The 25826-nt window shown below is 39.4% G+C and overlaps 1 protein-coding gene across 2 annotated transcripts in view; it reads right to left on the minus strand.

The window, feature by feature from the left end:
* Positions 1-15942, minus strand: part of lrrc4ca (leucine rich repeat containing 4C, genome duplicate a) — an 85495-nt gene extending 69553 nt beyond the window's left edge. For both annotated transcript variants that reach the window (XM_037543092.1, XM_017700094.2), the window contains exon 1: positions 14296-15942. The gene's annotated coding sequence lies outside the window, so the exon portion shown is untranslated. The remainder of the gene's footprint in view (positions 1-14295) is intronic.
* Between the last annotated feature and the right edge of the window lie 9884 nt (positions 15943-25826).

A 25826-nucleotide genomic window follows, 5' to 3' on the forward strand; every position in this document is an offset into this window, starting at 1 on the left:
TCAGATCAAAGCTACACGCTACAGGAAAGTACATCAATATCAAAAACACAAACAGTGAGATGTGAAAACTTCTAAGCATTTGAAGCAATGATTTAGCCACACATTGACATCTATATTCACTTCACATTAGCATTTGCTCTTGTTGCTTTCGTTTTGTTTACCTCTAGATGGACATTCTGGGTGGAGTTTGTTGGTTTGTTGGTTTGCACACGAAGGTCAGTTCAGGAGCATGATCTGTTCAAACTAGTGTCAGTATCAGATTAGAACACATAAAAAATATAATGTGAACAATCAAATGACAAAATCAAATTTGCACTAGGAATCTGAATTGACCACAGTGTCCTGCAATGAGAATAGATTTGCAAACAACTTTTACAGTACAACAGCATGTCAGACATGTCACAAAAGCTAATGTTGATAGCAGTATGTAGGTGGACTGTGTTTGTATCAATTGAAGTCATCTGAACACTACCCAGCGACTGTGATTCAGTGCAGTTTGGAGGTAGATGCATCTGTTTCTGTGATTGCTTGGCTATATAACTATAAAGCATAATGTGATAATGAGTCCATGTGTGTTCTGCGTTATATAACCTTAAACAGCAATTTCTTTAGTAGTTCTTAGTAAAGGCCACAGTCATATATAGAACCATGATAACTCAACGAACCAAATGACTGCTTAAATACTTCTTTGCGTTGTCAATTTTTCCTTCTCTATGATGAAAACCCAATTTAAGTATATAGTATTTTAAAGAACCTCTGAGTGTCCTACACTCTGCTTTATACAGTATAATCAGTTCTATTGAGTGAGTATATGCCTAGTAGTGTTACAAAACCAAATGCATTGACTGGGCTTGCTACTACTTCATTTATTTTGCTTTGTTTTTTATATTAATTGGTATACATGAAAATAATTTAATAAACAAACTAAATTCAGATTAATCCAGGTTTATCAGTATATGGGCTGCACAGTACCGGGTGAAACTGAGTATATGCTGGCTTGCTATGGACATCATTCATAGATTTTGTACTAGATGCTGCGAAGTTATTTGTGGCTTTGTATTTTTTTGCTGTTGTATTTATTTATGTTTTTATTTATTCATTTATTTACCTATTGGTTGGTTGGTTGGCTGGATTTTACTTCAGCCTGTGTTTGGAACAGAGCCTCAGCAGCCTTTATATGTTGTCTTTGGAAGTTGGAACACAACAAGGGTGCCTTTTAAGCCTTCCATATTTAAAAACTGTCTTGGAATTGCTGGCAAAAGCTAATGGGGGAAATGTGGATAGATGTAGTAATACTACTACTACTACTACTACTACTGCTAAAATTTTAATAAAATTAATAATAAAATATTTCCTCTTCTACTTACAATCCCAAATGCATTTTGATGGAAAGTAGCATGACACCATGCTTCTGTTATCACCATGTTTCTGTTATCCACTTAAAAGTGGAACATTTGGTACAGCACCACTATCAGTAGTCTATGCCCACATATTACCTTTTTTTGGTTGTTTTTCAAATGATAACTGCCTTTGGCAACTTCAATATGGATCCAAAATGTTATTCATAAAAAGGCGAGTATAGCATATAGTGTATACTACATTTATATACTGTAAAGGAAATTACCAAAAAGCACACATAATGGTGATGTTGCAGCAGTACTGTACATAAATCTCAAACTTTTTTCACATTATCTATTTACATTTAGTGATTTGAAGCATGACAATGTTAGTGCTTCTGTACTGCTGACATTGAGAAATTCTACGAGATGTAACAAGATGTCTAAAATGTTTAAATCCCTTTTATTCATGCTTATTGGAATATGACGGCTTCAGGCACACATTCACAATGCACTTATAAATATTTATGCCTTCGCATAACTGTTTTATTTTTTAACAAAACATAAACTGCAACAGTGTGCTGAAAATGCATGCTATTTAATCATTTCTATATACTGAGTTCACTTTCAGTAGCTATCTCCCTGTAGCAAAAACTGCTGAAAGGTTTGACCTTTGGGGACTGAGGTCATGCTGCCATATGCCACGTTACAGCTGCTTGGAGCTCTGACCTGGAGGTACTGCTTTTCAGTTCCAGAAAAACAACAAAAGAGTCAGCCATAAGACTGAATAAGAGTAGAATATATGGTTCTAGGAAACATCTATTGATGTAGAACCTTAACAATAAATGGAGGTTTGTTTTCTGTCATATACCATGTTACAGCTGCCTATATATATATATGCAGAAGTCAGAATTGTGTAGGTCATGTAGGACATGTAAGTCTAGAAAAACGCAGTCATCAATACACTCATCCTCAGTTGTTCTTTATTTTTTCAACTGCTCAAATGTTTTTTTTTTTCAAATGTTTCAATCATTCCTTCAAGCTTCTCAACAAAATCTCAAAAAGTGATGTGAGCAGACTGTAAAGAGCCTGTGTGTTGGTGTCATAGCTCAGAGGAAGCTCCAAGAGAGCTGTAAACACACTGATAATCCACAAAAGAATCTAAAATAGCGCACAGTTCAGGTCACCTGCTGTTAGGGCTGTGACTGATCATCTTTCCTATATATCATTTATTTTTCAAATAATCCAACGGTCAAACCTCTAGGCCTTCAGCTGTCTCCCCTCTTTTTCCTCCTGTTACATATCTTCCATTGCTCAAAGGCCTGTTTGAGACTAAAAGTGGTTTCTACTTATACGGTGCAATAAAGCAAAAGCAGAGGGAATATTACTTTACATTTCCTGTAAGGTATTGCAGTGCCAGAATGACTGTCTATCATGTGAACACTAAAGAACTTCATGAAGCGTTTTTTTTGTAAAGTGTTTTTTTGCATTGTCAAATTGACCTTTTCTTTTTGTTGACATTTTAAGGCCTAATTGACTTCCTTTTATGAACATTATAGAATATTTTTTAAGCAGACAACACTATATCGTTCAAAGTTCAACCAAAAGAATTCATGCAGTAATAAGAAATCAAACTGTTTTTATTTGTTTTTCAGAAAACATAAACAATATAATTTTTTTGTTGAAATTTTACACCAATTCAAACCTCAAGAAGACAGGCAGGCTTAGTTTTGCAGGCCCATGGCATTTGTCACTCAAGCGTCCATGATGCAGGATAGGATACGTTTTGATGTCAATCACTATTTTTAGAATAATATGATCAGCAACTGTTCAAGTAAATCACACTAATTTACTTAAATGGTACATTTATAAAGAAAGTCATGTGAAGAACCCCATGAGCACACATTTAAACAGTGTTGATAGATGAGTGATTTAGTTTAACAAATGACAATTAACATGTTTGTTATGCTTTAAATAATTGGAATAAACAGTACTGTAATTTTATATGGAAAAAAGTAAATACACCCCAACATATATAACTACTTCAAATTGTTCAAATTGATATCTGGTGCACATGATCATGTGCTACTGATTAGACCACCATTAGATAAGAGATGGTCTTTAAACCTCAGATATCTGGTCTGGTTTGCTCTTTGTTATTGGATTGTGTGGTATCTTCAAGTCTAGCTCAAAGAGCTCTCTGAGGCACTCAGGAAGAAAGTTATAAATATCTTTGTTTAAGAAGATATCCAAAAAATTGGAAATCAATCATTCCACTGAGAAAATTTTAAACAATTGACAACTTGTCCAGGCCACCCAAGCAAATTTAGCTTAGTGAATGTATCCTCACCTGGTTGAACAATTAAAAATATATAAATAAAGCTGACTCAGTGACTCATTATGAGACATCGACCCTCATAAGCTTCCCTGCTGGAAGGGGAGATTAGTAAAAATCCTTCAGATCAATTCTGACCTTTTCCACTGTTTACAATGTATATTTTAATGCATTAAAGTCTATAATTGATGTCGTCAGCAGCTGATCAATTTTATTCACTAAATACTGCCTTACTTCCTGTTCGCTCCAGAAATACTTTTTAATGATATTCTGTTCACGAACTCATACTAATTTTTTAGTTCCTTTTGTTGTTTGTTATTGAATTGTGTGGGATCATCATGCCTAGATCGAGGAGCTCTCTCAAGGAGTTGTAAATGCTTGTCATCGCTGTCCAAAGAAAACAACTGTCTCCAAAACAATAACTCATACAATGTAAAGGACATCTGCCATGCTCAAATGAGGCAAGTCAGTAAAAAAAGAAAAAAAAGAGAGATTCATGTTTCTCTTCGGACAGTGAAATTAAAGGTCTGAGAAGGGGATTATGCAGATATCCAAAATATTGGAAATCAAACATTCCACTGTCCAGAAGATCATCTACAATTATAGAAGATTGAAAACGACTGCCAAAAGATAATCTGATGAGCAAATTTTACCTGACAATACACTGTAGGATCCCAAAATCCCACAATTTCATCACAGGATCTGAATGTACCATTAGAAAAAGGAACACGAATTGGTCCTGCATGGGAGGTGTGGCAGAAGAAAGACATTGGGGCACAAAGTTTGCTAGTCAATATTCTGGAAAAATGTGCTATGGACAGATGAGTCAAAGATTGTTTCAGAGTTGTTTGACCACGGCACCAGAAGCCATGTTTGGCAAAAACCAAGGAGGGCATTTGATCAGAAGAACCTCATACCAACTGTAAAGCACGGTAGTGGAAATGTTATGTTTTGGGGCTGCTCTGTGCCTCAAGGCCTGACCAACTTGCAATCACAGAATTGCTACCAGAGCATTATAGCATGACAGCTTCTGATCCAGCTAACATTACACTGGTGGATAAAAGTAACTTTACATATCATTTACATTCTCTTGCACTCACTGGTCATGTACAAGTGCTTAAGGAAGCTATTCTCACCTTGAACAGGTAAAAATAGAAAAATGAGGCTGCTTATCAAAAAAAACTCAGAGCTGCTTTAGGAGAAACCTGATGTAGGAAATCTGGGTTTGAGCTTAAAGTCTGAGCTCTGTTTTATCACACATGTAAACACAGTCACAAAAGTAGCTTTCTGTCATTTAAGAAATATTGCTAATGTTCGGCTTCTTCTATTTCAGACTGAGTACTTGTTTTGAGGTGATTACTGTAATGCTCTTCTTACTGGACTTCTTGAGAAAACAATACATTCCTTACAACTCGTACAAAGTGCATCAGCATGTATCCTAACAAAAATAAAAAAAGAGAGATCATATCACTCTGTGGGAGCCTAAGTCACAGGTTAGGCCCTCATCATGGAATAGAATAGCCTCACTGTTTCTTCTATGACTTCTATTATTTTTAACCTCGTATTGAGTGGATGTAAGATGTGACATTTAATGGTGTATAATGCCACCTGCTGCTTGTCTTAGGTGATAATTGCATATGCATATTTCAAGAATGCACATCGGTCAGTCAGTCAGTGACTCAGTAAGAGACATTGACTGTCATAAGCTGGCCTGCTGGGGGGATTAACTAAAATACTTCAAATCAATTTCTACCCTTTTCCCCTGTTTACAGTGAATACTTCGATGCATCAATTTCTATAATTGATGTCATCAGCAGCTTATCCACTTTGTTGGCTGATTGCAGCCTTACATGCTGTTCACTCCAGAAGCCACTTTTAATGACATTCTGCTTCAGTGTCACATCTGTCAATCCGCAATAATAATAAAATAACAAAAAATACTAAACATGTAAATAAAATGAACAAGCAAATGTTGCGTTTGAAGGAGCTCAGCTGTACATACAGCTGTTTCCCTTCAGATATGTAATGGAGAGGTGCACGCGTGTGTGGGTATGTATGTTTGTATAAGCGGCAGTGACAGTTCTTCATTTTTGAAGGCATTGTGGAGCTACGCAAGCTGGCTGCGTCGGACTGATCCAGTCATTATTTGAGCCTGAGAGCTTTCTGTACAGGCCCTTTGTGAGAGGAAATTACATTAATGAACTCAGATAAGAACAATCAGCTCCAGCTGCACTTTTCCTTTCTCCGCTTTTTCAAATAACCTATTAACTGCAGATTCTTCCTAGGCCCATCATTAACATTCTCTCTCCCTCTTCTCTCTTCTCTCTCTGTCTCCCTGTCTCTCTCTGAACCTCACCTCCATTAAACAGGTGCTTTAGTACGTGAGGAGCAGGTGAGCAGCAGCGTGTCACCTTTTCTGCAGCCTATTTTAACCTTTCAAATTAGCAGGTAGAATTAATATAGCGACCCAGCGCCATATCACATAAAACAGATGCCTCCCAGGTGCAGCTGAGACGGGGAGTCACAGCTTACTCTACTGCTCTCTCTGCAGCTCGCACACATACACAAAAGCATCATCTCCTCCACAGCAGAGACGTACTCGTGCACTAGGCTATTCAACAGCGGCCGAGCCCTAACTGCTAAGAGGTCTGTAATGATGGACAGAGGACAGAAATAAGAGAGGATGAAGGGTTTAGGTCCTAAACAAGAGCTGTTGAGGTGGCTGACAGCATTCTGGGAGTGACTCATGCTCCACGCTGAATTCAGGTCATTTGCTTTTAGCGGAGTTTGAGAAAGCAGAGGGCACCCACATTCCTGAGTCATTAAATCAGGCCTAATTTGGGCTTTATTGGTATCATGGCCCTGCTGCTGCTGCTCCTGCTCCTGCTACTGCTGCTGCTGCTGCTGCTGAGGAGACGGCTGCACACACCTCCGCATTGTGCACGAATGTTGACAGAAGCTGCCCCTTGCTGTACAGCCACATTCTACTGGTTGTTGCTCGTTTAATAGTGGTTGAGGTTTAAGATTTGAGTGGGTGAAGCATGCTCTACATCACCAAGATGAGATCAGGTCTGCTCAGCGCATGCATTTAGGTATGCTGAAATTAATATTTGTTCACTCTAAAGCACTGTTTACAGAGGAAACACTGCAGTAATCCACTGCATTCCCTAAATATAGAAGATTGCTGTGAAACAAATGGGGTAGTCTGAGAGAAACAACTCCTTTTAAAGAGGTTGATGTGTTTTGAGCTTTGAACTGATAAAATGTTTTCCTTCACCTATACTAATAACTGTGGTGTTACACATTGCCAATGCATGCAACACAACACATACAAACACACAAAACATTGCAATTACTGGTGATGTTTTCACTGTTACAGGTAGATTAAAGTAGTATAATATATAGATACACATCGTGTGATTACATGTATCTTCATAGTTATAATAACATATTTTTGGTGTAATGGGTCAACTGGTGTTTTTCCACACTTTTCTGATTGTAACAAGAGGTGTAATTGCATGAGTAAAAACTAAATTTAAAACATATGTGTATATATTACTGGTACTGTTATGTGCAACTACACAGTTATAGACACAATAAAAGAATGTCAAGCCATTATTTAATTAGATTATTTGATTGAATAGAAAATAGCCAGTTACATTGTTGTTATGACATTAATTTATTTTAACATGTTTCTTAAAACATGTTACATAACATTGACATAACCATGCTATAAACATGTCATGGCACATATCATAAGCTGTCATGAGTTGTATCACCATTACCAGTACATGTCAGCATATGTGAAAAGCTAATCACAAGCTAATCACAAGTCATGGCTGTCATGACTTCAAACATTATGACAATGAACAGTAATGAAGCAGTTGAAGACAGCATTATTTTTCTGTTAATTCTGTAATAATATGCATGACCATTACAGCATTTGATGTTGGAAGCTGTTATCATGTTTGACTATATTATTGACTATATTTGCTATATTACATAATATAGCAAACAACAGCTGTGATTGTACATTAGAGCACATACAAGCTGTGTATTAGACATATAGGAGTGCTAGGAAAAGTAATTTAATTGTAATATACAGTATGCATACTATAAATAAACAGTAAATTACTGAAAAAAATAGCCAAACAGTTTTTCTAGTTCTCAATAGTTGTTCAATTAAATTCAAATTCATTTGTGACACTTTTTACTACAGACATTGTCACAATGCAGCTTTACAGAAATCCAGCAGCAAGCCCATAATGAGCAAGCCAAGGGTGATCATAAGCCAAAAAACACCCCAAAGCCCAAAGCACACCCACTCAACCAACAAACCCAAACACTGGCTGATGTACCATAGAGGTCATTTGAAGGTTCTTCCTAATGACATTGTTTTAAAAAATATCCATTCACACTGTTCTAAGATGCTCTCTCCATTCACACTCTTCTATAACATTCTTTTCTATTTACACTGTATTTAATGTTCGCTCCCATTTAGAATGTTCTTCTCCATTCCGACTGATGTAGAATGTTTGCTCCTTTTCACACATTTCTAGACCATCCACCCCATGTACATTGTTCTGGAATGTCTTCCTCCACCAGCATTGTTCTAGAATCTTCTCTTCTATTAACACTAACCTGGAATGTTCTCCCCAGTCACACTGTGCTAGAATGCCCTCCCCATTTTTTAAAAATATTTTCTCCCCCAGGCACACTATTCCACATTGTTCTACAGGGTTCTCCTCTTTCACAATCTTCTAGAATGTTCTAGAATAAGCACAAGAAAGAAACCTTGAAAAAGACAAACTCACTGGATTGGATTCCCACTTGATAAAAAACTGCAACCAATAAACTTGAGATGTATGATTAAAGAAATGAGATTATACAGAGCCATTCGGATCAAACTGAGGAGAGATGTGTGAGATACATCAAGTATAAGAAAAAGTCTAGAATTAAATGTGGTGGACTAGCAATTGTGTTAAATATCAGAGTGTTCGATATGAGAACATGGCAGATAAGGAAGGACATGTAGGGTAAGGCAGGCATACAATGTCAAGAAGAGATGCGACGTCCATGCAGAGATTGATGGGCCGCCGCCTAAATACAGATCATAACAGTAGGAGTTTAAGAGGAAGTGATGGCATAGCTATAGCAGGTGATCCAGTTCAAAAGTGGTAAAGAGGTCAAATTCAGAGAAACGTCCATCAGGGTAATCCGAATGGGCGATTTATGATGTCGAGGCAGAGTATTCAGAGAGATTGATGGTGCGAGGCAGAGTGCTGATTGATTAGAGCATTGACTGGGGGAATGTGCTGCGCTCATCTTGCAGAAAGAGCTGCCAATGGGAGAGCTCTCCAGAGAAACACTCCAACATTCAGACATTTGGGTCAGCAAGAGAGATTAATGAGAGGTCACTGTGAGTGAGAGAGAAAAAGACAGAGAGGGCTAGTGAGTGTGATTGTGTGTGAATATGTGTAGGAGGAATATCTGATTGTGTGTGTGTGTGTGTGTGTGTGTGTGTGTGTGTGTGTGTGTGTGGGTGTGGTGTGAGTAGCATGGTGGCCGCTACGTATTTGTATTTGTATATGGAGATGGTTATATGGGACTTTTTAACTCTTTTTAACCCTTTAATTAATGTAATGCATGCTGTTGCCTAATGAAAAAAAAACAATTTTTTTTTTTTTTTTAAGATTTTTGCATAATATAGTATATTTTTATCTGATCCCATTCCTGCCTGATGAAGTTTGTGCTTTCACTTTTATCTTTTTTTACATCACATGTAACTGTTATCTGAAGCTCTCTCCATGGGTCTGTATAATGCAGTATTCATGCACACAGGGTTGGGCAAAACACTTTGAAAAAGTGGTGATGGCTGAACACTTAATACACTGTCATAAATATATTCAGTCATGTATTCCAGTACAATATTTGAAAAAGAAACATATTCAGAATACATTTAGAATATTTAGAATTCATGGGGGGGGGGCACTGCTGTAATTATTATTGAATTCTCACTGTTCCTCATTGTTACTGGTTTGGCAATTTTCTTCATGTAATTCTTCTCTTAATAGGTTTATGAAAAAATTAAGTTATTCAAATGAAGTGATTACAAAAATCTTAACATCATTTTGGCTCTCATGGCCTGCTTCAATTCACTGCTGCTGCCGTAATCCCACTGCCTTTTCATAACCAAACCAACAGTTTGCCATATCCCAGTAACACATTGCTTGCTAGTTGGATTGTAAAGTGGGCAACTGTGTGATTTTTTTGTCAATAACATATATGTAACTATATATGTAACCTATAGCCACAAAACACATGTATAAATTCAGTACAAAACTATGATTAAGCATACCACTCATGAACATGTGTATTACTGAGGAGACTGCTAGGTTCAGTCTTCCCATAGAAGAGATAAAAAAACACTAAGATTATCACCTGACTCAGCACATTGTTTTATCAGTCTACTTGGGCTTTAGCAGGAACAGGAACATCTGCGTTTGTAAAAAAGCTGTTTATTGAGATCTTCTTTAGAATATGTTGTTACACACCGAGGAGCAAACCTCTTTTGTTTTTATGGGAATAGCCTGAAACAACAGACCTGCAATCTGCAGTGTGTTTAAAGGGAGTAAATGAATACACTTCCAGTGGATACACCGGACACTGCAATTTTCAGTTAATTAATTTACATTTTAAGTTGAGCATTTTATCAGTGTAGCTTTATTCCTTTATATATTCATAAATAAATCATTTATATTTGGCTGTTACACGTGTGTTTATACATGGATGATGAATATAACTGTGTCCTATGGCAGTCTATTGTGTCTTATGGCCTATGGCATGTCTGTCCTACTACGTCCTATGGCAGTTTAACCATTGTCTGTAATTTTCAGATAATAAATCTCTCCATTATTACACAATCCATGCAGTAAAGAGTTAAGTGTTTTGTATTTTCATCTGCTATTCACCAAAATGTCTACTTTGTGCATAATCTCCCCTCCATGCTGCTGTAGCTCTAGTCTGAAGAAAGAAATCCTTCGTGTTTTACCATATAAGGTGTAGATAATAGTAGAGAGAAAAGTAGATAACATGGATCTCCCTCACTGTTTAATTTCCACTTCATGCTGAATCAAATCCCCTGGGAAAATGTATACCCTGAGGAGATGAAAAATTGATGGGTGGGTTCCATTATTGATAGAAGTCTGCGGCAGTTTAAGGGATGAATAGTCGTTCTCGCCTAAGCTGGGTTTTACATAGGCTAATCTGCCTTTTTTAAAGGGGGGCATTTACTCTATTACAAAAGAAGAAAGTCATGGTCTTTCTTTGAACCCTCAGACTATCTGAGGAAATGCCAGGGTGCAGAGGGTATGAGCACAGACCGCTCTCTATCTTTCTGAGTGACTGATAGCCTTGTGTTATATGAGTTCTCTTTCTGTTTGAGGAGTTCATTAATTTTTCACACAAAATGATATGGCCAAGGATGGAAAACACACACAGAGGGAGGAGAGAGAGAGAGAGAGATAGAGAGAGAGAGCGCGAGAGAGAGAGAGTATGTAATATGGAAGTAACAAAGCTTCATATCTGAAAACAGTAACTTTAAAGTGAAGCAAAAATACTTAAAATACTTGTGTGTATTTTAAAGCAAAGACATTGTAAGGCTTTGATTTGTCAGTGAAAATATGCAACCATGCTTGTTTTGTGGAAAGAGTGGAAAGACATACAGAATAGCCCTTTAGACAAAAGGACCTCACACTACAAGGCCGGTGGGCTTTATTCTCACTGAAATCCCAGTTGGTGCCCAGGCTGCACCTGCTCTACTGCAGTCTGCTGTGTGCAAACAACCCAAAAGGCTCTGGGGACTCCACTATTGTCATACCTGAATAATGAAATAAACAAACACAGAAGTTGACTGAAAAACTTCCAAGAATCCACCAAAGCATGTAACAAATCCATTTTTATATGGTCATAGTCCGCCCATTCTGGGGAATGCTATCTTACCACATCCAAATCCAGATGTTCAGAACACCTTTGCGAGTCTCATGTAGGTGAAGCCCAAAGCAAAGTGAGGCTCAGGAAAAAGTTTGGGAAGATGCAAAGGGTAAATAATGGAGTGCCTGTGTGAAGACATGAATCACTCTGCATCATTCACCAACAAACAAATGTCATCTTTCTGATCAGCCCTGCAGATTCATCATGCTGGAGCTCCTGACAGGGGAAGAACATAAAATGAGCAGTCTAATTCATCTCCCCAAGGCAACACTACTCCATCAAACTGGTGCTCTTTTTCACATTGTGTGGGGAAAGAAGACGAGGAAGAACTCAGTTCACCTTAGGGAATAGGAGCCATGTGTTTTCAGGTACAAGAGAGACACTATAGTAATGAATGCACTGTTTGTTTTCTTAATTTAACAGGAAGAGTGGCAGAGCTGCTTATTTGTGTTTGCTGTTCTCACTATCTCACCACCTCACTATAGTGGCTGTGAAGTGGTGAGGTGTTTAAATAATTGCAGTTATGTAAGATAGTGAAGGTAAAAATACTCAGTATCAGGTTCTAGTCAGTTACATAATGCCTCATCTTATTACTCTTATAAATCTTAGACTACCTGCGTATATTATCTATTCACAGCTTAACGAGTGAGCCCTGAATGTGCTCTTTACAGTAATAGAGATTATACGTCCTTTTTTTATGATTAGAGTAATGAATGGATACAAATCTACTCTACACGCATGACCCGTGTACCTGAAAAAACTCTAAAGGAATGAGTGCTTGAACTGACACAGCCTTCTAAGCCTCAGATTGGGCATTACGCCAACAGGAAGCTCTCACAAAGGGATGACAGTGTGTGGGTGGGTGTGCTTTGGCTGCCTGGAGAAGACAAAATGGAGTATTTCCACCGGACTGATGGAAGTAGTTCACTCACTGCACATAACACTGCCTGTAATTAACTTGCCTCAGCCTTCATGGAACCTAAAATTACCATTTCTAATTTACTACATGACCTCAAAAGGAGGAACGCAATAGAACTTCTGTGAATTAGATTTGTCAGGGAGCTGCCTTTCCACTAAAACATCATGGAGAAGCACCCAACTAATAGGAGACCTTTCTGAAAGATGTTTTTTTTTTTTAATTCAGTAGGTCAAGGATGAGGAAACTCAATTAGTTAATACAAATGTACTTAGTATGGAGTCCTTCAAGTCTGGCCATGGAAGGCTGCAGCCACCATAAGACAACTGATCCATGCTGCAATATCTCACTCCAAACACATTCCAGTATCTATGATCATTGGTATGCAAAAACTACAGACCCTTTTTTGTCTAACTTCTATTCTTTATTAGCGACAAGGTCAACGTGATTAAGTAAAATGGCATTGTGGCATGAGGTGTGATGTATAAGTGAGGTGTATTACCTCAGTGTTGACCTCATTAGCATACGCCTACATAATGTGATTCATGCAGTGGCAGTTTGATATTGAGTGTGCTCATGAATGGAAATAACAACAAAATAAATACGGCCACCAAATAAAATCACCATTCACCTGCATGTTTCCATGGTGCGTAGTGAAATTAATTAGAATAAAATTATAAGCAATCCATTTTTGGTTCGTTTTGTCACTGGGGGAAAGCGCGCTCTATCGATTCGAGCTTGGCAGGAATTTCAGCACCACGGGCTTTTGGACAGCTCCCGGAGCCCGGAGTGGGGCCCTGCTCTTCAAGCCTTCGTCGCTGAAAAAACGACCACTCTAGCGCACTAAAGCGTGCAGAAATCGAAGGCTTGCAGAACTCTTCGCGTAAGGATAGCAGTTTAAGATAAGACTGAACTAATTCAACAAGCAGTATGTCACTGATTCTTGGTCTAGGCATGGCAATGTCACCAAACTGCGGATTCAGCCAAAAGTGACTGAATGAACACCTTCATATTTTACACAAGTGCCTTACACCGTCTACAGTCTCACTCAAACAAGCATAAAGCACCTCTGCACCTCTTTAAGCCATCCTGGCAGAGTCGCTCGACGCCATGCCGTGTGATTAACAGTCATTAAGTGCAGAGTACCATTATACTGAAGTGGCCAGGAGGAAGGAAAGGGAATGATGGCAAAGGAAAGACAGTGTAGCGTATTCAGATAATCTGGACATGAATTTTGTAATGAAGACATCGATTGAACTTCATGTCACGCATGAACCCGCAATGGTAGACATACAGAGAGGGGGGGGAGAGAGAGAGAGAGAGAGAGAGGGAGAGAGAGAGAGAGAGAGAGAGAGAGAGAGAGAGAGAGAGAGAGAGAGAGAGAGAGAGAGAGAGAGAGCGAGAGAGAGAGAGAGAGAGAGCAGACTTTAAATTAAATATGACTTAGCCTAATGGCCACAGTGTACAGGTGGTCACAGCACAGTGCAATGCACTCACCCCATGCCTATGAAGGACTGGACTCCTCTGGTGCACACATGCAGCAGCATCTCAGCTCCAGCATCCGTCGTTGCTGAGCGAGGCAGCAGGACGTGAAGCAACAACGCAAAATTCCCTTCTAGGATATTTTCTTACCGTTTCTACCCCATCGCAACGTGACGCACGCGACGCCCGTATAAGTGGCCCATTGACGCAAAGGGAAAAGAAGGTGTACTTACTTTTGTCTCTCTCTCTCTGGAAGCTGGGATCTTTTCGCAGTTCAAATCGGAGCGAAAAGCAGAGCGCGCGCTCCTCCGCGCCAGCCGCAGCGGAACTCCATCCGCGAGCCTCACGCAATTCTGCGCACAGTTCCTCCACACTGCCCCCCGTCTCGAGTCTATTCGATGTCCGGCAGTGGCTATAGATCCCTCACCGGCTCGTGCGTTTAAGATGAATCGCGCATATCCACATTCTGTTCAGTTCTCCATTAAGACCAAACGCCAACAAATGTTGTTGTTGCTGCGAGTCCCTGCCGTGTCAACCGGACGTGTCTGTGGTCATCCGACTCAGATGAACGCAGTTCCCCCTCTGCTGTGGCGTCCCATTCTTTAACTCGATTAGATCTGATTTGTCCCCCCTTCTTCACAAGCCAAAGCCCCCATCCTCATCCGCATCCTAGGCTCTCCACTGTTTCTTAGGGAAAAAAGGCAAATTAGGCTTGTTCTCTTTTCTATCCTCAAGGTTCAGGGTGCAACTTTGTTTTTTCTTTTCACTTCTCTTCTCTCTCTTCGCCCCTAAACGCGCAGGATCTGATTAGGTTTCTACTCACAGCTCAGTGCGGATCTCAACACGCTTAGATTTCCTCTAAATGTCATGATGTCCTCAGGAATGCCTGGCCGGGCTTTAGGCGCGTTTCGGCACGACGGCGAAAAGAAAAACGTGCGTTTTCATTTTCAAATCACTTCAAAGCTCAAAGCCTCCCGAGGAATTCCGAGCGATCTCTGGGTGATGGAGACCAAGCAGCGTCTTCCCCCCTCAGATAAAAGCACACACACTCCCCATCCTCGGAATAACGGCTCAAGCGCTTCTCATCCACCGCGGGAGGGAAAAAAGTCATGCTGTATAGTTCCGCTAGAGATGGATGCGAACTTGCAGGCTGCGGAGGTGAGATGTACATCCATCAGGGACCGCTCCGGCGCTCCTGTCAGACTCTCATCATTTCTCCTCAGAGGATCAGCTCCGTCCAGGGCGCTCTGGCGCAGCCCATCCGCCGCTGGCCCACAGCTGACTCTGCCACGACCATCCACACGTTCATGATGCCCCTACGCGTCGCTCCATGTGCGGGATCAAGCTGGATGCCCGAGAAAGAAGAGCAACGCTACAGGTTATGGTGAAATTTCCCTGGGCGGGAAAGACAAGAGTGGGGGGGGTCGAAATCAAGCCAAGCGCTCGCCGAAGTCGTCCTGCTCGAGACGATTGCGGACCTGGTTCCAGCCTCCTCGCGCCCTGGACTTGTCCACTTGCTCCTGCCTCTCCGACGTATGAGGACGAGGATCTGCTCTGCGCAGCGTGACTCCCTCCGCCGTCGACTTCACCCCCTGTTTTTCCTGCTCACGAACTCGCAGGCAGTGATCTGCGCTTAGTCCTGAGTTGTTGGGCTTCTTCTTATATAACAGTTCTCTCGCTGGAGCCTCGGTTAGGTGAAATATAATTATCCAATGACCTCCTATCAGCCTGCTACTGATTGGTCAGCGACGATAACCCCTGAACGCCAGGAGCGTTTCTGACCAGGGGCAGTCATGTGGAAATGTGAACGCGTGTTTTGCGGTGCCGGTGCCTGGTAGAGTGTGTATATGTGCGCTCTTGTGAGAGTGTGTGTGGAAGTGAGAGAGAGAGAGAGAGAGAGAGAGAGAGAGACTGTCCGCAGCTTTCTTGTCTATTGCGAAAGGGACACGACTGCCATCTACTGACTCCCTTGAGCCCATCTTGACATCTTCAATCAACGACCACCTGAACGGCTCAGACACGCTCAGGCTGTCAAAGAAGGCCACGGACTCTAACACGAAAACATTTCTTCAATACCAGAGGCTTCAATTCAAGCCTCTGTGCTCATTTCATGACTCTGCTAAAATAATAATAATAATAAATAAAAAATAAAGATTCCTAAAAGGTTCTTGGCTTGGGTGTGCAGTGCTAGTATTTACTCATAACGGCTCTTCCACTGATTTTCTTCAGGGAACCGGGAGTGGTAAGTCGTTATAAAGAACTTTTCATGGCACCTTTGTTTGGAAATGAAGATTGTTGTGTTTCCAGCCAGTATTCACCATTATATCAGGGCTGTTCCCACTGGCTTTTATTTACACAACTGGTTCTTTGAACTGGAAGGTCCATTAGGGAAACCAAAAGTGGTTCTTTTATGGCATTGCTCCAAAGACATGAGCGTCTTTCTCAGCAAAAGACACCTGGGAATGATGAAATATAACCTGGAATGTCAATAAGTAAATGAGTGGATTTGCATAATGAAAATGATTTCAGGTCCAGAAAGTGGACATGGTCATTAAATGGTCATTAAGCTACTGTCTCTGACACACTAGTTTATCAGTTGTGCAAACGTAGTAGGACCAGAGGCGAACGTGCTGCAGTGAGATCTTACACACGCTGAGGTGCTGTTTGTGCTCGAGCGTTTGTAGGGTGCATTCTCATTCCTTAAGCACAACGTGCTTGTCAGCATTCCTTCATTTCCACGCATGCTGCTGGCATCTCATCATTTATGTGCCTGAGCAGCTGTCCAGCTGCCTATCATGCATAGGCTGCCTCAGCTTAGTATGGAGGACATGCAGCTCCTCCTCTACTGCTGTCTGATTGGGTCGTTCTGATTGCTTGACGTTAAAGGGCAGGTCTATGTGTTTAAAAGCTCGGCAGCTGGTGAACTGAATCATGTAAGCCAAAAGCAGCAGAAATGTTCCTCACACCTTCTCTTGTTGAACGCATGACTTTTAGTTTTAAGATATGTGGCAGCACTCTTAAAAATGAAGCTGGCAAAAAAGGGTTCTTTAGCATGACGACATCGAAGAAACAGAGCTCCCTTACCGAACGTTTTAATGGATGTTTCTGTAGATGAGTTGCGTGACATTGAAATACCTTTCAAAGAATTAAGTTTAAAGAACAGTCACAGAATGCAGCTGAGAGCAAAGCACAACCTAATGAGTTTATTTATTGCTAAACAATTTTAAAATAATAAAATGAATAATTTTCTTTATAGTAACACTGTTTGCTCTCCGGTGTCAACCAGAGGAGGAGGAGTTCCCCTTCTGAGTCAAGGTTCCTCCTTCCTCTTGCTCTTAGGGAGCTTTTACTTGCCACCGTCGCCACTTGCTTGCTCATGGGGGCTTGGACCTGGATTTTTCTGCAAAGCTGCTTTGTGACGACACCTGTTGTAACATGCGTTATATACATTTTGCTTGCTTTGTTTTGCTGAAAGTATTTGAAGAAGATTAATATTTTTGCACAAGCAACCCACACATCACTGCTACCAACAAAAACATGGACTTTGTCTCCAGCACCTACTGTTCATGCACAATTCAGCAGAAAGCAAAGTGAGTGCAAAGGTTCCAGTGAATGTCATTTAAGAGTAGCTAATAGACTGGTACAATAAAAAAACAACACCGTTAATTCAAAGCAGTTCTTTATTGTTTGAATAAACACATAAACAGCTTAAATATGGTCATCAAAGCAAACGCAATTAGTGAAAAAAGGCTGTATTGAGTTCATTCTGATCACAAAGAAAAACATGATCAAGATCATGCCAGCATGATAAAATGGAGATATATTTTATTTACATCTACAGTATGTTTTTAATACAACTGTGCTTACTTTGCGAGGCTAGTTGTAAGATTGAGTTAAAACTAACCCCGCCATGTAGAGGCTGTACTCACAGCTCTCATTATGAGCTGTTTATATGCATCAGAAGACGTGTATGCTGTATTACAAACATCAAGTGTGATTAACTAAATATACAGCAGGTGTGAATTTTGTGACTTGCATAAAGCTCAGGCAATGAAAAACGCTTATGATGAGAAAAGTTACTTCAATGGCATAAAAAGCAGTTTTCAGTGTATTTTACAGGAAAAGGACAAATATACTTTATTTTTAAAGTTAGTCAGTGGAACCAGATGTTTTTCCAAGTCATTCTGGGTGATTGCTGTTGGTCCACTCAGCATGAACTTCACCCACAATGTAAAGGACACTAAGCACTTTTTCAAATTATGTCCAAAACTGAAAAACGACAAAAATGGAGATTCAAGGTTTTGTTCTGACAGCAGTGACAGACTTGAATCTACATAAAATATCTCTCTTAGTCGTTTTCTTGCTCGCCCCTACAAGTTATATAGGTTTTTTTTTTCCCTGGACTGTATGTTCAAGCCATGAGCTATTTAGGGCCCTTTTTTTACAGGGTAAGTGAGAAAACACATTTGTGTAATATTTCCCCAGTTTGTAAAGTAATCCAAGCAAATTCCAATCATATGTAGACATATATGTGTACATTAAGGCACATACATTATCAGCTGTGTTAAATATGGATGTTTTTTACTTGCTAATCCGGACATAGCTTCACAGTTTAGACTGTCTTTTACAGTATATGACATTCAGTATACATTACTGAATGGTTTGCACAGAGGAGCAGTGTAGTTATGGTATATAAAAAGTACATGACTGAAAGTCTTAAATCCAATTTTTTTATATTAATTGTACTGCATGCTTGGCCTTTGTGTCATGAAACCTGGGGATAGAATTGAAATGTAGAAAGATTGACTGCTTCATTATTTAAGCCACGGCTTTTTACAGTGTTTTTCACAGCCATATCCATGTGAAACCATCAGCCAATGTAGCTTGAGTATGAATTATGTATCCACTGCATTATGATAGCTAGCAGCCTGTTTATTATTGACAGCCTACCCAGCTGTCTGGATTGAAGGCTTTCATTTTATCACCATCCAATGATTCTCCCGTGACCACTCCATTTTACTTAGGCTGTGATTTGCTCTCTGGGAGTCTTCTGAATGACCATAACATCTATCTTAATGCAGCCATTTATTTGTCTGCGGGGAGACAGGGGATTTTGGTGATTGACGCAAAGCATTACACTTTTTTTCACATAAACAAATTCAATCCTAAGGGAAGGGAACCATCTAGTGATGCATAGAATGCTGCAGTATGCCTTTACCACAACATCTCTGTGTAATTTAGTTGCTATTATGCCCTTTTAATGTAACCTTATCAAGCGCTTTCTTTGTATTACTCAAATTGCCCTGTTCCTCAGTGGTACCTTCTTTCATTGCAGTATTTCAAACATTATTTGGAAACCTACAGTGCAGACCTTGGAGCATTGAAATTCTTAGGAGACTTCAGGCTACAAATGCACAATGGCTTTAGGCAAACATTATGAGAACCCAATAGGAGCTGGAGCACCACTGGGAAAGGGCCTCAGGTAAAGCAGGTAAAGATGGTAAAACATTAAACCCTTGGATACATATCGAAAAAGCACACTCATACCTTAAATAATGATGCTTACAAATGACCTTCCATCTGTGCTGGAAAATGTTCCTGTGTCCTTGAGCAGGGTCCTGCAGACTCTGCGTGGGGGAACATAAATCTTCTCTGTCCTCCAGTTCTTTTGTCCTTAGTCTGTATTGGGACCTGCTTACAGGGTCAAACATCGCACTAAACAATAGCTTCAGCACAGTCAAGCCACGGTATGGAGTCCACATCAAAGGCTCTGCTGGAAAGTTAACAATGTCATTATCTGACCATCAGACTCAGACTTCAGTGTCTTTGCCAGTGCATTTGGGCAGTGTTATGAGTAGAGAAGCAAAGTTCCATAGCATGTTTGAAAAGGGAGACCTACTGCGATTATTTTTGGGTGCAATATTATGCCAAAATGAGGATAATATGCATGAAGTGCCACACTTCACAAAAATGAAGGGTTCAGCATCCTTAAAATTGAAAGGCAACAGTTTGCATGGATGAATTTGCTTTGGTTTAAAGGGGATTTCCATTAATCTTTTAAATTTCTACTAAACTTTACAAAGTAAACAAAGTCATTCACAGTGGTTTGATGTGAAATTATCTATTCTAGAGTCAGATTTGTTTACAGTGGTGGAGATAAGAAAAGTTTGAAGAGTCTAATGCCTCTAAAAGCTGCTTCACAAGTTATTATATGAAATTGTTATGAATGCACTGCCTAATACAGGATACACTGTTGTTTGAGATTTTTGAGTAAACAAAGAAGATTTGTTTTTTTGTTGTTTTTTGTTAGATTTACCACTATTTTATCATGATCAACTATATATATATATATATATATATATATATATATATATATATATATATATATATATATATATATATATATAGTTATATAGTTATATACTCTTAAGATGTGTAGGTTCACCAGTTGTGGCTAACACCACCCATCACCAGCATTGTGAAGAAATCTGAGTTGGTTTGTCTACAATCTCACATCAAAACACCCAAACAAAACAGGTCATTGTGTCTGTTATGAAGTTTATGGCTTTACCATTAGTTAAATCTATTTCAACTAACTGGATTCTCCGGATTTATTATTGAATTAAAATTTTAAAAATGTGAACATTTTTCTGACAGCTAAATCAAACAAAAGAGAAGATTTTTGACAACATACTGTGTTAAGAATATGATGGTGGAAATTAGCTTCCCTGAATGCAATATTATGTGGTTAAAATAGAAAACAAGGTTAAATGAAACTATCTATCTATTGCTTTAACCTCAGATTAGATGATAGTATACCTGCCTTTTGAATGACTGTTCTTTCAAATTTTGAATACAACAAGCTCTATTACTACGACTCTTTCAGTAAGACACTGCACTTTTACTAGCTAATACAAGACGATTTGGCAGAATCTAGCTTATTTGCAGCTAATGAGTGCAGATTGTTGTCATCCATAATAATGTGAACAATTAGAAATTCAGATCATATCACTGTGAAGGAAAATAGACGAATGCTGTGATACTGTTAAATTATTTCACCCTTAACTGTAAAACCGTGTGCAAGTGACAGTTACTACTTCCCAGAAATGTGTTACTCACACAGACTTGCTACTGATAATTAGGCAGCCATTAGGAGGCCTCTGAACAAATACTGGGCCAGATCCCCATCAGCTCACTGCTCTGTTTCCCATATTGACTTGGACAGACCTCAAACAAAAATGAATGCTTGTTAAGATGAAACAATTCTGAGAGAGAATGTAAGACTCCTCAACATCTATATTTGCTAAATTCAGCAAATTTACCTAACCTATTAATTAGATACATCATCATGTTTGCTGTAGAGTTTAATGTCCTCTTTGATCCAGTCTAATCTTTCACTGATTCAAATGACCAGAGGCTCTACAACCGAAGAGTACTATCCACGTTTTCAGTGCAGAGTCAATATGTTGTCTGGACTTCTTTATTACATCTGAGTAAATATGAATTTAGAGCATGACTAAATTAATTGAATGCTATGTACACTTGAAAAGGTGTGCTATATATATATATATATATATATATATATATATGTGTGTGTGTGTGTGTGTGAGTGTGTATGTATATTAGAGGTAGGTATATCTTGGCACCTCGTGACTCAATTACGATTCAGAGGGCTGCAATGCGATTATAAATCGATTATTGATGCATCTCCATGCTTCTTTTTTCTATACAGGTTCTCTTTTTTTTCTGACTGTGTGATGACTTGGTACTTTTAAAGCAAAGTATTTGTAATGATCTATAATGAACTTACTTCCAATATGTTTTATTAATACATCAAAAGGAAGTGATGTGGTCCACATTGTGACCTGGAAGACTCTTATTCACTGGTATTGCTTGGAGCACATGATATATATATACACTGCTCAAAAAAATAAAGGGAACACTTAAACAACACAATATAACTCCAAGTAAATCAAACTTCTGTGAAATCAAACTGTCCACTTAGGAAGCAAAACTGATTGACAATCAATTTCACAGCTGTTGTGCAAAGGGAATAGACAACAGGTGGAAATTACTGGCAATTAGCAAGACACACTCAATAAAGGAGTGGTTCTGCAGGTGGGGACCACAGACCACTTCTCAGTACCTTTCTGCTTTCTGGCTGATGTTTTGGTCACTTTTGAATGTTGGTGGTGCTTTCACACTCGTGGTAGCATGAGACGGACTCTACAACCCACACAAGTGGCCGAGGTAGTGCAGCTCATCCAGGATGGCACATCAATGCGAGCTGTGGCAAGAAGGTTTGCTGTGTCTGTCAGCGTAGTGTCCAGAGGCTGGAGGCACTACCAGGAGACAGGCCAGTACACCAGAAGATGTGGAGGAGGCCATAGGAGGGCAAAAACCCAGCAGCAGGACCACTAGAGAAGAACAGGAGGAGCACTGCCAAATGACCTCCAGCAGGCCACAAATGTGCATGTGTCTGCACAAACGATTAGAAACCATGAAACGATTAGACTCCATGAGGATGGTATGAGGGCCCGACATCCACAGATGGGGGTTGTGCTCGCAGCCCAACACCATGCAGGACGCTTGGCATTTGCCAGAAAACACCAGGATTGGCAAATTCGCCACTGGCGCCCTGTGCTCTTCACAGATGAAAGCAGGTTCACACTGAGCAAGTGACAGACGTGACAGAGTCTGGAGACGCCGTGGAGAGCGAGCTGCTGCCTGCAACATCCTTCAGCATGACTGGTTTGGCAGTGGGTCAGTAATGGTGTGGGGTGGCATTTCTTTTCTTTAAGTTCCTGCAAGATGAAGGCATTGAAGCTATGGACTGGCCCACCCGTTCCCCAGACCTGAATCCAATTGAGCACATCTGGGACATCATGTCTCGCTCCATCCACCAACGTCACGTTGCAACACAGACTGTCCAGGAGTTGGTGGATGCTTTATTCCAGGTCTGGGAGGAGATCCCTCAGGAGACCATCCACCACCTCATCAGGAGCATGCCCAGGCGTTGTAGGTCATACAGGCACGTGGAGGCCACACACAATACTGAGCCTCATTTTGACTTGTTTTAAGGACATCACATCAAAGTTGGATCAGCCTGTCGTGTGTTTTTCCACTTTAATTCTGTGTGTGACTCCAAATCCAGGTCTCCATTGGTTAATAAATTTGATTTCCATTGATGATTTTTGTGTGATTTTGTTGTCAGCACATTCAACTTTGTACAGAACAAAGTATTCAATGAGAATATTTCATTCATTCAGATCTAGGATGTGTTATTTGAGTGTTCCCTTTATTTTTTTGAGCAGTGTATATATATATATATATATATATATATATATATATATATATATATAATTAAATTTATTTTTCCTAAAATATTTTGAGCTTGAGACATAAAATAATATAAAAAATATTTTTATGGTCTACAACAACAAAATAGGATGCCCAAAAACAGTCCAAGAACAAGACACCACAACTGTCACCATCCAATAAACAATGCTTAAAGCTTTAATCTTTAAGGAAGAGGAGAAAATGAAGATCCACTCTTTCTTCAAATCTGAAAAAATCCACAGGTTCCACTGTGAGAAGACAGTTCACTGCTATGAGTCTGACAGGATACGTAGCTGTCAAGAAACTGTGACTGAGAGAAGAAGACAGAAAAAGAAATATTAGAAAAAAATGAAGCAATGAAGAAGCTGCTGGTGTTCTCAGAACAATGGACTGACAACCCCAGCGTCCAAACCACAGTATCTCTGAATGTGTTTGGGATTGCTTTAATAAATAAGAAGATCCATCCATCCATCCAACCATTTTCTAAGCCGCTTCTCCATCAGGGTCACGGAGGGGTGCTGGAACCTATCCCAGCAGTCTTCGGGCTGAAGGCAGGATACACCCTGGACAGGTCGCCAGTCCATCGCAGGGCAGAAATAAAAAGAATGGAGCTGTAATAAAAGCAAAAGGTAAACACACTAAATACTGAAAAAATTATATTTTATTAAATTATTGAAGCTTCTGTGTAATTTTCTGTGTAAATTAAATTTTTAATATGTTGTGCTTTTTTTCACTGTAAAATAAATAACTTAATGGCCATTTTGCCTAGAAATGTAATAAATGTAGGATCTATTTATTTGTATTAATTTATTTTTCCACAAAACAATACACAGATGTCAACGACATTTAGGAACCTTTATTTTTGAGAATATAGTCATGTCTGAGGCCTGATACTGTAGACCAGGGGTGTCCAATCTTATCAACAGAGGGCCAGTGTGGCTGCAGGTTTTCCCAGCTGGAGCACATCTGATTCCCCTTGTTTAATCAGCTGGTCTCAGTCTTCAAACTGCTGATCAGGTGACCTCTTGCCTTGCTGAAATGAAAACCAGCCCTTTGTGGATATGATTGAACACATCTCTGCTGTAGACCTTCAGAAACAACAGCTAACTGGTGGTACAGAATCATCATTTTGGTTGTACACATCAGTAATTAATTGTCTTTCTCACCATCATCATAATCATAATGACCATCATCATCATCATCATCATCATAATTATGATATTGATACTTTCCTAAAAAAAAAAAAAAAAGAAAAAAGATATGTAGTTTTGATCGTTTTGTCCCGAAGACAGTCCTTAACTGCACACAACTGCTGCTAAAATGAATACTCACTGTGTCGTGGACAGCAGGAAGGCAAAAGTGTGTACTTAAGCACAAATGCTGTGAGGTAAGCATCTAGAATAGCACTGAAGATTCCCTCCTGCTGGGCCAGTGACATTATAAGTTGCATTTTAATTAGCAATATGGCTCTGCACAGTAGTAATCCCAGCAGCTAACTGAAAAGTCAACACAACATGCCATGTTGAATCTTGCCTTGACAAAGAACCTTGAAGACACTGAAAGGCTTCAGGGCATCTCTTCATTTGCCTAATGGCTGGACCACAATGCGTATTGCAGTAGGATGGTTAAATAAATAAAGACAAAATAAACACCTGATATTGTATATATATATATATATATATATAGTACAACCCTTTACCAAAAAAGTTGGGATGCTGTGCAGAATGTAAATAAAAACAAAATGCAATGATGTGCAAATAATTCAAACCCTATATTTATTTGAAAATAGCACAAAGAGAATATATTATATTTATATATATTATATTCAATATATGTTCAAACTGAGATTTTTTTTATATGCCCAGTTTAAATTTGATGGCAGCAAACCTGGGACAGGGGCAACAAAAGGATGGTAAAGTTCTGTAATGCTAAAAATAAAAAAACACCTGAAGATTAATTGACAACAGATCAGTAACATCACTGGGTAGAAAAAGAGCATCCCAGAGAGGCTGAGCCTATCAGAAGTAAAGAGAGGGAGGTGTTCACCATTCTCTGGAAGACTGCATGGGCAAATAAACATTTCAAGAATGAATAATTCAACAATAACATTTCTGAACATAAAATAGCAAAGAACTTGGGGATTTCATCATGTACAGTACATAACATCATTTAAAGTTTCAGAGAATGTGGAGGAATCTCTGTATGCAAGACACAAGGCAAAAAAAAAAACAGAATTGGCTAGCCAAGACCTTTCTGCCCTCAGGCAGCACTGCAGTATGAACAGAATAACTGTATGGGCTCAGGAACACTTCTGAAAACCACTGTCTGTGCAAGTTAGAACTGTACTATGCAAATAAGAGATCATATATAAACAGGACCCAGAAATGCCGCCACATTCTCTGGGCCTGAGCTAAGTTAAGATGGA

The sequence above is a fragment of the Pygocentrus nattereri genome, chromosome 11 (genome assembly GCF_015220715.1).
Source record: "Pygocentrus nattereri isolate fPygNat1 chromosome 11, fPygNat1.pri, whole genome shotgun sequence".
NCBI lineage: Eukaryota > Metazoa > Chordata > Actinopteri > Characiformes > Serrasalmidae > Pygocentrus > Pygocentrus nattereri.